Source organism: Oryctolagus cuniculus, chromosome 10 (assembly GCF_051225735.1).
Source record: "Oryctolagus cuniculus isolate XC-2025 breed Fujian yellow rabbit chromosome 10, ASM5122573v1, whole genome shotgun sequence".
NCBI classification, from domain to species: Eukaryota; Metazoa; Chordata; class Mammalia; order Lagomorpha; family Leporidae; genus Oryctolagus; species Oryctolagus cuniculus.
The window spans coordinates 26,870,984-26,883,397 of NC_142876.1; the positions used below are offsets into that span (position 1 = coordinate 26,870,984).

The 12,414-nt window shown below is 38.3% G+C and overlaps 1 long non-coding RNA gene across 6 annotated transcripts in view; it reads right to left on the bottom strand.

Annotated features, from left to right (window-relative positions):
* Positions 1-435: 435 nt before the first annotated feature.
* LOC149123714 (uncharacterized) overlaps positions 436-12,414 on the bottom strand; it is an 85,884-nt gene continuing 73,905 nt past the window's right edge. For all 6 annotated transcript variants that reach the window (XR_016214021.1, XR_016214017.1, XR_016214022.1 and 3 more), the window contains one exon: positions 436-496. This is a non-coding gene — a long non-coding RNA (uncharacterized LOC149123714). The remainder of the gene's footprint in view (positions 497-12,414) is intronic.

The following is a 12,414-nucleotide window of genomic DNA, read 5'->3' on the forward strand; positions in this document are numbered from 1 at the left end:
TGTAGACAAATCAAACCTGGAGTTATATGGTTTAAGCTACTGCTTTTAAGAAATGAAGCACCTGAATAACAGGTTTTATTACTTGCTGAAAATCACACACGCCAGATTCATGTGAAAGCCACTGGATATCCTGACTTCAGGGAAGAGTTCCTTCTATTTATAACCATGCATCTTCAATATTGCCCAAGAGAGAGCCTAACCTCAAGTTTGGAATATCCCCAACCAGGAGGCTGTAACAAAATGAAGAAACAAATTTTGGAAATGAATTCATATTAAATGATTCCCAATAAAGCATGAATTAATATTATGAGGCAAAATTACTGTTGGGAGGCATTCCTAATATTTAGAATATTTTATATTATACTTGGGAATATCAATTTTATTCAATAAGAACCACCCAAAATTCTAGTGGCTTATCATAATCAGTCTGCTCACCATGTTTTCGCTTTCTGGGATCCAGGCTGAAGGGGCAGGCCTTACTTGGGACATGCCATACCTAGGAAGAAGAGAAAGAGCAGGAGAATTGGTGGGATCACACAAGGCAAATGATACTCCTGCTCACGTTCTGTTGGCCAAGCAAGAGGGGACATAAACTGCTCCCATAAGAGAAATACAGTTCACATGGCCATGGGTAAGCACATATGAGGGGACTTCAAAAAGTTCATGGAAAATGCACATTATCTTAATGCCATTTTTCCATGGATCCTTTGATAGGGCAAGAGAAAACAAAAACTTGGGAGCAATAATATCGTCCATCACAGAGTATACTTTTAGCGCACAAGGTCTATCAAAACCCTAATGTGGTCTTATCCTTGAAGTGAGAATTGCTCATCCTCTCCACACTCTGAAGAATCCTCCCCTAGGATCAGAAAGGACTGGGGAAGATTGGAATGCAAAGAGGGGAGATCCAGATAGAAGAGGGTAGTCCTATAAAATGTGCTTTGTCTTGGGGTCCACTAAGGAGACCATCCTGGTCCCTCCCCCAGGACTTCAGTTGTCATGCGGGTGACTCATGCCAGGGAGGCGAGCTGGGGTGTGCCCTGGCACAAAGGATCCGAAGTAGGATCACCTACAAGTCATCGATATTTGGATTCTTAATGCCGTTTGTGACTTTGCAGCCAACACAATTCCCTTTCAGATTGCACTTTTGCTGAGATCAATATGAAGATTAATTGGTATTCCCTGGGCACACAGCAACTGATGGGGAGAAGGCAGTACAAAGGAGCACTAGGTAAAGCCAGCTGACTAGGTGAGCTTTGTCTACAACAGAGAATCATTCACCAAGGCATTACTGAGTAACCTCTAACCTAGCTGAATTCCAGGCTCCACTCAGGGCCAGCAAACTTCACGACATTGTTCACCTCCTCCTCCATTTATTGTCCTACAGTAGCCTCACCCATCCTCCCAGGATGCAAACTCAAGATTGGCCAAGAGAGACCAGACCTCAGGCAAACTGTAACCTGTAGCAGGCTGTGGTCCCTGAGAGCAGTTCATAGATTCATCCCCTTTGTTCCCTCATGTATTCATTAGTAACCAAGGGCCTATCAGTTGCCACTGTGGTGCAGACACAGTCCTTGATAAGGAGACACAGTCTTGACCAACCAAAATCATTACTAGTGGTGATAACATCTTATAATTTTAAAGCACTGTGAATGGCTTAAAGTTCCTCAGAGTAGGTGGCCAAGTTATAGAATCAAAGACTGCTGTATCAACAAACAAAGGTTCCCGCTGAGATCTCGCTGCCCTGAGGGACGATGCTCCATGCTCACATTTGGATGGTGCAGCACCCGCCTGTGTGGTGCCCAGCCTGAGAGGTGGTGTCTGTGGGCCCGGGATTTGGAGAGACCACACTCAGCTCAAGAGGCTAAGCTGCCAGGAAGAGATCAGCCAGGAAAAAAAAAAAGACACTGAATCTCCTTCCCAGACATTTTTTTGTAAAACCTTTATGGAAAACAGTATAGAGATTCATCAGAAAACTAAAAACATCTCTATCATATGACCCAACGCTCCTGCTTCTGGGAATATACCCAAAGAATGAAGTCAGCATATGAAAGAGATTCCTCCACTCCCATGTTTACTGCATCCCAATTCATAAAAACAAAAATAGAGAATAAACCTAGATGTCCATCAACTGATGACTGGACAAAGAAAATATAGTAAATGATGGAATATTACTCATCTGTAAAAAGGGATGAAATGTGCTTGCAACAAAATGGGTGAAACTGAAGATCATTATGCTAAGTGAAATAAGCCAGACATAGAAAAGCAAATTCCATATGCTTTCTCTCATAAGTGGAAGTATTTTTATGTATATTATATATATTCATGTTATGTATAACATGTATAAAATTACTTTATATATGTATAAAACTATTTGGATGCCATGTTATTTGACATATATATAAATATTATCTTTATTGAATTTATACCTTATATAACCATAAACCTTTCTTTCCAGGCTCGGCATTGTGGTGTAGCAGGTAAAGCCACTGCCTAAAGTGCCGAAATCCCATACGGGTGATGGTTCAAGTCCTGATTACTCCACTTTTGATCCAACTCTCTGCTATGGCCTGGGAAAGCAGTAGAAGATGGCCTGGGTACTTGAGTCCCTGCATCTACATGGGAGACCTAGAAGAAGCTCCTGGCTCTTGGCTTCAGGTCGGCTCATTTCAGGCCATTGCAGCTGGTTAGGGAGTGAACCAGTGGATGGGAGGCTTCTTTCTCTCTTTCTCTTTCTCTCAGATTCTTATCATTAATATAACATTAATATTCCTGCTTTCAAGAAAAACAGTGTGTATGTATGTATGTAATATGGAGTTAAGTAGGCCAAAATATTAAAAATTGTTAAATCTATGTGTGTCCATTAAACTCTTCTTTAGACTTTTCCACATTACTTGAAATATTTTAAAATAAAAACTAAAAATACAAAAATATAAATGTGCACATGCATATATATATATATATCTTGTAAAATGATAAATGTGATTTAAAGATTGAAAATTAATATGTTTAATCATCTCATTTTAAATTCTCTGTAAAATAACGCAGTAGTCATCTCATTTGATTTTCTATGGAATTTTGTGAGGTGGTAGCACCAAGTATTTCAACCCTCATTTTATGAATGAGGAAATAAGCCCAGAGAGAGTAAGCAGCTTACTGAAGTTCATAGAGTTAGTTAGAAGAACTTGTAACACTGTTAGGCCAGTAAAACACATCCAGGCACTTAAAACATTCCAAGAATCATTACAAGCCCATGCTTTCCTGAATCAAATTCCTGAACTCAGAAGTTGTCCTCTAAACTAAAAAAGAGATCCAAGCAAACAAATTATCCTTGTCTGCCTAAGAACTGCTGTTGGTCCTCATTGAGGGTGAAAAACAAACTTGGCTTCTTCAAGCTTGCAGATGAAGTAGAAATATTGGTGCAAGACTTTTACAGTTCATTAACTGTCATGCAGAGCGAGGAAGATTTGTGGCTTGCTTAAGGGACTGTTAGGCAGGGCTATGACACTCGTGCCAATAGGTTTAACCCTTCAGCAGCAGGCCACGTCAGCCACTTATGAGGCCGCCAGCATCCCGGCAAGGGCGAGCAGGAGGTCAGCCACACTCGGGCTGCTTTGAGTCCTCACGTAGAAAAATAATCTCTAGAATATCTTGTGTTTAGAATGATTTTTGTATTCTTTCTGGAGGTTTCCATTATAAAATCAATTTTTTATAAGCCACTTCTGAAAGACCTGTGCTGTTAGGATTAAATACTAAACAACTGAGCACCACAGCCAACAGTTCCATGTTCATGGCTTTCTAGATTTGTACCCAGCATTTCATATTTGCCAGAGTGGAGAACCACAGCCAAGCTAGGACTTATGGCAGAAAACAACAACTAACACTTCTGTTTGGTGACTAAGCAAAGTTTCAACAGAATTACTTCCTGTGCTTGCCCATGACAGGGTTTTTAATCCGTGACACTTTAAGAGAACAGACTCGGACCAAGCATATAACCCGGAAGGGAACAAAGCAACAACCGGAAGTTGATTTGGAGGTCAGTCGCCATCGTGAAAAGAAACAGTGATGGAAATGTCTTAAAAAGTTTATCTTCTATGATTATCTAAGGTGAAGTTGTAGGTGACAGACCCAGTGGTGAGGACCACGGTGTTATTTTTATTGAAAATATTTGCTGTTTGTTTGGGTAAAACAAAATCCTCTCTGTCCACGTAAGTAGTCAATGCCTTGAATTAAGTGACACTGTGTTGGATATATTCAGAAGTAAATCAGGAGAGAATGCATCTCACAGAAGAGATAAATATACTGCTTTCCCACACTGAAAACTGCAGGCAACGCATTTGTTGTTTTATATGGTAACAAACAATTATCCTTCACAATAGAACTAAAACCAGAAAGCTGACTCATGAATATGCTCTGATTTATTTCTCCCTGCTGGGGACATTATTAGTCTTTTCTAGCCCAGGCACATGTGAAGAAAAAGTGCTATACTCATGTGTAGTATGGGTGCACATGTGCACGTATGTGTGAGTATAAACTATTAACAAAATGGAGTTCCATGCATTCTCTATTACTAAACACATAATAGAAGCCGGTAGTAAATATTCGTCCCTTCAATGAATGATGGACAGACTGGTCTGGCAATCTTCTAAAATATAAATATGTTATCAGTGATTAATTATTAGACAGATTTCATTTTGGATTCAAATTAAACATAGGTACTGCTCCATCTTCAGTAACACAAGCCTATAGCTGATACTCTATGCCATCAATATTGATATTTGTATTTCAAGTTTTTTACATCTCTGACAATGGATAAAACTGTCAACCAGGTGGTAGTTGTAATGTAGCAGCTATTGTCTACTCATTCATAAACTTGCTTGTAAGTGTCCTATTATTCTAGTTCTATTATTAATAGTTATTGTTTTTGAATTTAATAATTTGTTTAGGTCTGAAAGATACTAGAAATTTTTTAATTAAATTTAAATTTGGTCCCATTAGCCAAATTTTTTTTTTAAGATTTATTTTATTTATTTGAAAGGCAGAGCTGCAGAGAGGTAGAGACAGAGAGAGGTCTTCCATTCACTGGTTCACTCCCCAAATGGCTGCAACAGCCAGAGCTGTGCAGATCCAAAGCCAGGAGCCAGGAGCCTATTCCAGGTCTCCCACGTGGGTGCAGGGGCCTAGGGACTTGGGCCATCCTCTACTGCTTTTCCCAGACCACATCAGAGAGCTGGATCAGCAGAGCTGCCAGGACTAGAACTGGCACCCATATGGGATGCCGGCACTTTAGGCAGGGGCTTTAACCCATTGTGCCACAGCACTGGCCCCTAACCAAATGTTTTTATGACTTCATGAATTTTGAATTATAATTAGAAAATCTCTCACAAACTAGTATTTAAAAGTAAAATATTTTAATTTTCATTTTTGTAGTTTTAGTTCTTATTTTTAAATCTTTGATCTGTTTTTAGTTTAGCTTACTATTCTGTCATTTGCTCCACCGATTTATGGTACCCAGTTAACATATTCTAAATTTGCTTATATTCATTTTAAACTGTTTCTGAGTTTTCAATTACTTTCCTTTGGTCTATTAATCAATTAATGCACTTATATCTCGCTATTTTATTCATTATGACTTAGTAATGATGTTTTAATACATGGCAAAGTCATTGACCCCTTCACTTATCTTCTTTGTTCAGAATATTCTTGGCTATATTTATATTTCAGTTTCCTGTATAAAATTTAAAAGTACCTTGTCTCTATCAAAATACCATCAGTGATTTGAATTATATTAAGTTGAAATAGTAATAAAAGAGAACTGGTATTGTTATAATGGTGAGTTTGCCTCCACAAGGTTACATAGGTAATAAAGACAGCTGACTGAAGAAACAGTTCCAAGACTCCTGATAAAGTGTGACCATCCAACTAGGGACTACATACACGTCCCAGCCATTCCTGTACTAAGCTAGGTGGGTCATGTGACACGTTTTTACCAGCAGAAGCGAAGCACAGGTGTTGGCTACCTCTCCCCATTCTGTGAGCTGCAGGAGATGACAAGGCCTTTCTACTGGGTAGAAAATAAACAAGATGAAATGAGTATGGGTCCCTTCATCATGTGGACAGCCACCCTCCAGTAACAGTTACATGCCTTATAGTGCTGTGTGAGCAAGAAAATAACTTTAATGTACCTAACTTATCATACAATTTAGATTCAAATATTTATGCCAGGTACCGCAAATAGATGCAATGTACTACCACATCTCTTTGCAATTGTTCAACTGTTCTTTGTTTCTCCTAGGACAATTTTAAAGTTTTCTTCCTACAGGTCATGTATATTTATTAGCATCTTTATTCACAGATATTTTTCTTTATAGTTGCTCTTGTAAATCGGGTACTTCTTCCCTTGTATTTTCTGGCTGGCAGTTGTTTGTATATATGAAAGCTCTAGGTTTGTATACATTGCTTTTTTACTGTTCTATCTTAATGAATTTTCTTACTGTTTGTTGCATATTTCTTTTAATTAGTGTAGATTATTCATCACATCACCTTCAAACTTTTGTAAATTTAATCTCCATTTTTCTATTTGTAATTTCTATGTCTTTTCCAAAAGCATTGACCAGTACCAGCAATATAACATTGCATGATAGTTATGTTACACTTCCATGTTTAATTCTTGACTTCCATGGAGATATCTCTGATGTTTCCCTCCATAACCATGGTGTTGATGTCAGGCTAAGATTTTATCATGTTGAAGATTGAGCAGTAACAAATGTTCAATTTTATGGCCAGTGCCGTGGCTCACATGGTTAATCCTCCGCCTGCGGCACCAGCATCCCATATGGGCGCCAGGTTCTAGTCCTGGTTGCTCCTCTTCCAGTCGAGCTCTGCTGTAGTCCAGGAGGGCAACAGAGGATGGCCCAAGTGCTTGGGCCCTGCACCCGCATGGGAGACCAGGAAGAAGCTCTGGCTCCTGGTTTCGGATTGGCACAGCACCAACCGTGGCGGCCATTTGGGGAGTGAACCGATGGAAGGAAGACCTTTCTCTCTGTCTCTGTCTCTCACTGTTTATAACTCTGTCAAATTAAAAAAAATGTTCAATTTTATCAATAAATTTAAGGTCTATTTTTTACCCATCAATTTTTATGGCATATTATTTTGTATCTTAACACTGGGATATTTTACTCCTAGAATAGAACCTATTCACTCACATACACGGATCTTATCATGTAGTACTGAAGTCTGCTTACTAATGATTTAGGATATTCAGAGAAATTTCCATTTGTGGAATTTGTTTGTGACTTTCTTTTCTGGAACAATTTGTACCAGTTTTTGATAGCAGTAGCTTACTCACTTCATAAAAATGGACGTATTCCTTCTTTGCTCTTGACTTGGTGGGATGTCCTTTAAAGGCTTGATTGAATTCCTTCATGTAATCAAACTGAAACTGGTGAGTGTATCTATTTTTTCTGTTCAGATGAGTATAATTATGTTTTATCTCTTCCAAGGTCAGTTTGGATAAATTATATTTTCCCAAGAAAACAAGTGAGTTAATTTTTCAAAATTGTTTACACAAAGTTGGACAAAAGGTGACTAGATTTAAAATTTCCCTATGATTTAGCAGTTCTTTGCCGCCATCATTTCCTTGTACTATGTATTTGCATTACCCATCTCTTTACTAAAAAGATACCATTACTTTTTTTTAATGTTACTTTCTATGTTCTTTCTTTTGAAGGAGGACCAGCTTCTGGACTCATAGTCTTTGTTGATTTTCAAGTTTCCATTTGAGTAGTCTATAATTTTATGTAAAATTTCTTCTCCATGCTCTGCTTCAATTTATTTTATTATTATTTTACTTTTTGAATTGGGTATATAACTTACTTTGTTCATTTTTAAAATTATATAAATATTTAAAATTGTGGTAAGCATTTAGCCTAGTGGCTCAGACGCAGGTTAAGAAGCTGCGTCTCACATTGGATGGACTACCTGAATTCATCATCTAGCTCTCCTACCTCCAGCCTCCTGCTAACACAGGCTTCCTGGAAGCAGTACTCCATGGCTCCAGTAACTGTATTCCTGCCACCTCCTGGGAGATCCAGATTGAATTCCTCACTCTGGGTTTCTGTGCTGGGTCCAGCCAGGGGAATTTGCTTGAATTTGGGGAGTGAACCAGTGTTTAGGAGCACTCCTTCTCTCTCAAATTAAAGAAAAATTATACATTCTTAAAATGTCAAATATTTAAAACTATGAATCTTCCTTCGCTCAATTCTGTCTACATTTTATATGTCAAATGGCATGAAGCTATGTGTTTTAATTATTAAAAAGTGATACAATTTTGATTATGCAAATATACTATCATTGTATAAGTAGTTGGATAAGAGACCTTTTTATAATAAAAGGCTTCCAAGTTAGAAGGCACTTTTCATTAGCAGCTTTTGTTCTTAAATTTTACTCTTACTGCACTGTGAAACATAAATGTGTCTGCATTACTTAGACTTCCTGGAATGTATTGAGATTTTCTCTACAATGTAGTGCCTGGCCATTGTCTATGAATACTCCCTAGGCAATGCACATTCTCTATTTTGAGAGTATTAAGCTTAAGCTATACCATCATGTCTACCATGTATCATACTATTTTGCTTAGCTCAATGTTTCCCTTGCTCCATGAAAGCCTGAAAGAGGCAAATTAAAAGTCTCTTCCTTTTTATGTTTCTCCTTTTCCGTTTATCTCCTGCAATTTGTATGTAAAAACCTGGAAGTCATGTTTTTTGATATGGAGATAAGCACAACTATTGCAGACTCAGGATAGAGTAGAATCAAACTGCCTTTCTTTACCCTAATTCTTTATTTTTGCCTGACTTCTACCATTTCTAATATTCAAACTCTCCTCTATTTAATTTTTTGGTTTTTTTTGAGATTTTTTCAATCCTTTAGTATACTTTTGCCAGACTCTTATTTTCAGCTTTACTGAACTACTGTGTTTGGATATATTTCACACAAAAATTATGGTTAATCTTCCTTTCCTGATTGACTCAGAAATCCCTTCTTTTGATAAGTGAGTTCATTTAATTAGTATGAGCAGTACATTTTCCTTAGATCTATCATTTTATGTTTTCTCCTTTTTTAGTTTTTTTTTACTACATGGTATATTTGCTTTGATTTTTTATATATTTATTCTAATTAAAAATTTTATCCATAATTGTTTAGAATCTATTGGTTCTTTGTTTCTCTAGGCAGCATATGTTAGTCTCTTGAATAGTGATAAAATTAGCACATTTCCTCTTTCCTGACAAACTGTTTTCAAATAATATTTTTTAATGTTTACCATTGTAAGCTTAAATATGTCAATTTTCCTAATGCTATCAGCTTTAATCAATAGCCATTAGCTAAACTATTATAATGATAAATAATCAGAAAAACTGTCCCACTGCTCACCTTCAATCATCCCTGAATTTTTTGTTAGTTGAAGCATTCCCACATTGTCAGAACATATGAGACTTAAAATGTACTGTTCTAAGCCCCAACTCTGTACTAGTCTTAATTCCAGAATAAATATTTTCAGCAGCATTCCCCACCTCTTGTTGTAAGATCCTTTCTGTAGTCATCTCACCTAATAAAACTTTATTCTCTCAAATTTCCTCAGAAAGGCTCCTAAAAGCCACATTTCCTTGATTTCAGCATATTCATAACTTTTGTACATAACGTTTAGGCTTCTTGTTTCAAGAAAGACAGAAGGGAGAGATAGAGATCTTAAAGCCAATGTTTCATTGCCCAAGTGCTTGCTACTGTTGGGGCTGGGCCAGGCCAAAGTCAATTTTCCCATTATTTAAAGCCAATCTCACATGTGGTATCCGGGACTCACGTACTTGAGCCATCACCTGCTGCCTCCCAAGTGCTCATTAGCAGGAAGATAGAATCAGAAGTGGAGTCAGACAATCCTATATGGGAGACCAGTGTCCCAAGCAGCATCTTAACTGCTACACCAAATGCCCAATCCAGCCTTTACTCTTAAAGGACATTTTGCACAGAAAACTCTTGACTTATATGTTCTTTCTCTGAAGTTTTTCTAAGTGTTGCATCATTATTTTGCGACAGGGAATTTTTCTGTTGAGAAATTTGAGACCTACCTAATTTCTTTACACATGCTTTGATCCTGTTTCCAGCTGCCCAGAGAAACATTTTAAAATCTTTTTATCTAGGGCTGGTACGTGGCCCAAAAGGTTAAGCTGTTGCCTACAACACAGTTATCCCATATCTGACTGCCAGTTTGAATCCCAGCTGCTCTGCTTAGGATCCAGCTCCCTCCTAATGGGCCTGGGAAGGCAGCTGAAGATGGTCCAAGTACTTAGGTCCCTGCCAACCAAGTGGGGACCCTGGATGGAGTTCCTGGCTCTGGCTTTGGCCTGATCCAGCCCGGGGCCATTGTGATCATTTGAGGAGTGAACCAGTGAGTGGAAGATCTCTTTATGCCTCTTACCACTCCCTCTCTGTCCCTCTTCCTTTCAAATAAACAAAACTTTTATTGAAAAAATCTGGACATCTTACAAATTTATTAGGTCAGTACTTTCTATCATATGGATTTAAACTTTTGACAGTAGTAGTAAGGTCACTTATATGTAAATTTTATTAAATGCATGTTTTAAATGTTTCTTTCCCATTTTTAAAATTTTCATCTTCAGAAACACCAATTATGCAAATATTGGATCTCCTTTGCCATTATTTTCTATTGAAATCTGAATGCATTTTTTGTGGTAATTTCTCTCCTAGTTTCCTCTATATCCTTTATTGTGTTTTCCATGGAATAGTTTGTTCATTGTGCTTCCTAAAATTTTGTGTTCACTTCTCGGATGTCTGTTTGGTTTTCTACTTCTGAGATCTGATTCCTAACATTCTGGCTTACTGTATTATCTTGCCAGCTCTTTCCTGAGGTTCTTATATTTTCTTTGAGTTCTATTACTTTTGGAGATGATTGTATTGTAAACGTTCTTCCTCCAATCTGCAATGAAATATATGGTTGCAATTTTCTTCTACTTTGTGGCAGTGTTTTTCCGGTGAGTGTTTTGTATCCATTGATAAGTTTTGATAATCTTTTGCATCTTCTATTGTGAAAGCACCTTGGTCTTAATTTAGTGCTGTGTCACTTCTTTCAGTTTATTAGTTAAGCGATGGGCCAGCTGTTTATAGGAAGCTCCTTTATTGGAAGGAGGAGTATTCTTCATGGGAGGAGAGCAGTCTAGCAAACACAGAGGTATTTCAAGCAGTCATGGGAAAATAGAATTAAAAGATATTTGGGCATTAAAAACATTTTTGAAGTCTATGCATATTTTTTAGTATACATTTTCCATAAACTCTTTGAAGAGCCCGCACAGTTACAACACAATATGGGTTGTCACAGATGAGATACACTCTGACAAATGAGGTTCATAGATAGATTCTTTCTGAACCCTCAGCCTCTGCTCCACTGTGCCACATCCATCTGACAACTCCTGCCACATCCATTACTGTGAACTAAGGACAGAGGAAGTGCACTTTGGGGCATAAGCCCCTCAGCTGCAGGAAATGCTGGTGCTTTCTGAAACAGCTCCTTCACTCTCATTCAGCCCTCTTTTGTCACCACGTCTTGCCCCATTTCTTCCTGTTCTTGGCTACCTGCGGTAACCATTTTGAAGTAATATTTTTGGGGATCTGTGAATTATCCATGTCTCTTGACTGCACCAAAAAAAGAAATCCTGGGCTTCTATTTTCTCATTTTTCTTTTGGGATTTTTATAATTTCTACAGTTATAAATATATGTGCCAATGTACAAAGCCATATTCATTCTGGAGACAAAAATGCAGCCTTTTAGCCAGGCCCCTTCCTTTCCCTGTGTTCCATCTTCTCTTGGTATTGTGCGCTAACATTATTAGACACATTTTTTGAAGAGCAAATTATCCATCTACCCGAAAGTATACAATTTCATGGGACCAGCAATTCAGTGCAGCAGGTTAAGCTATTGCTAGAGACACCCACATCTCGTATCAGAGAGCCAATTCAAGTCCTGGCTGCTCACTTGTGATCCAGCTTCCCAATGATGCATCTGGAAAGCTAGGAGATGACAGCCCAGGTACTTCTGCCCCCACCACCTGCGTGGGAGACCCAGGTCAGTTGCTGACTCCTGGATTCAGCCTGGCCCAGACTTGTTGAAGGCATTTGGGAAGGGAACCAGTGGATGGAAAATCAATCTCTGTCTGTCTCTCTGTCTCCCTCTCTGTCTCCCTCTGTCTCTCCCCCTCTCCCCCACCTTTTGTCATTCTGTGTTTTGGATAATAAATCTATTTTTTCAAGTATACGATTCCTGGTGAACTCAAGCTCTGTAACCTGCCCTGTGAGGTTGCCTGCCATGCCCCTGACCTACACTTTCAGTGTCTGTCTTCTCTAGTC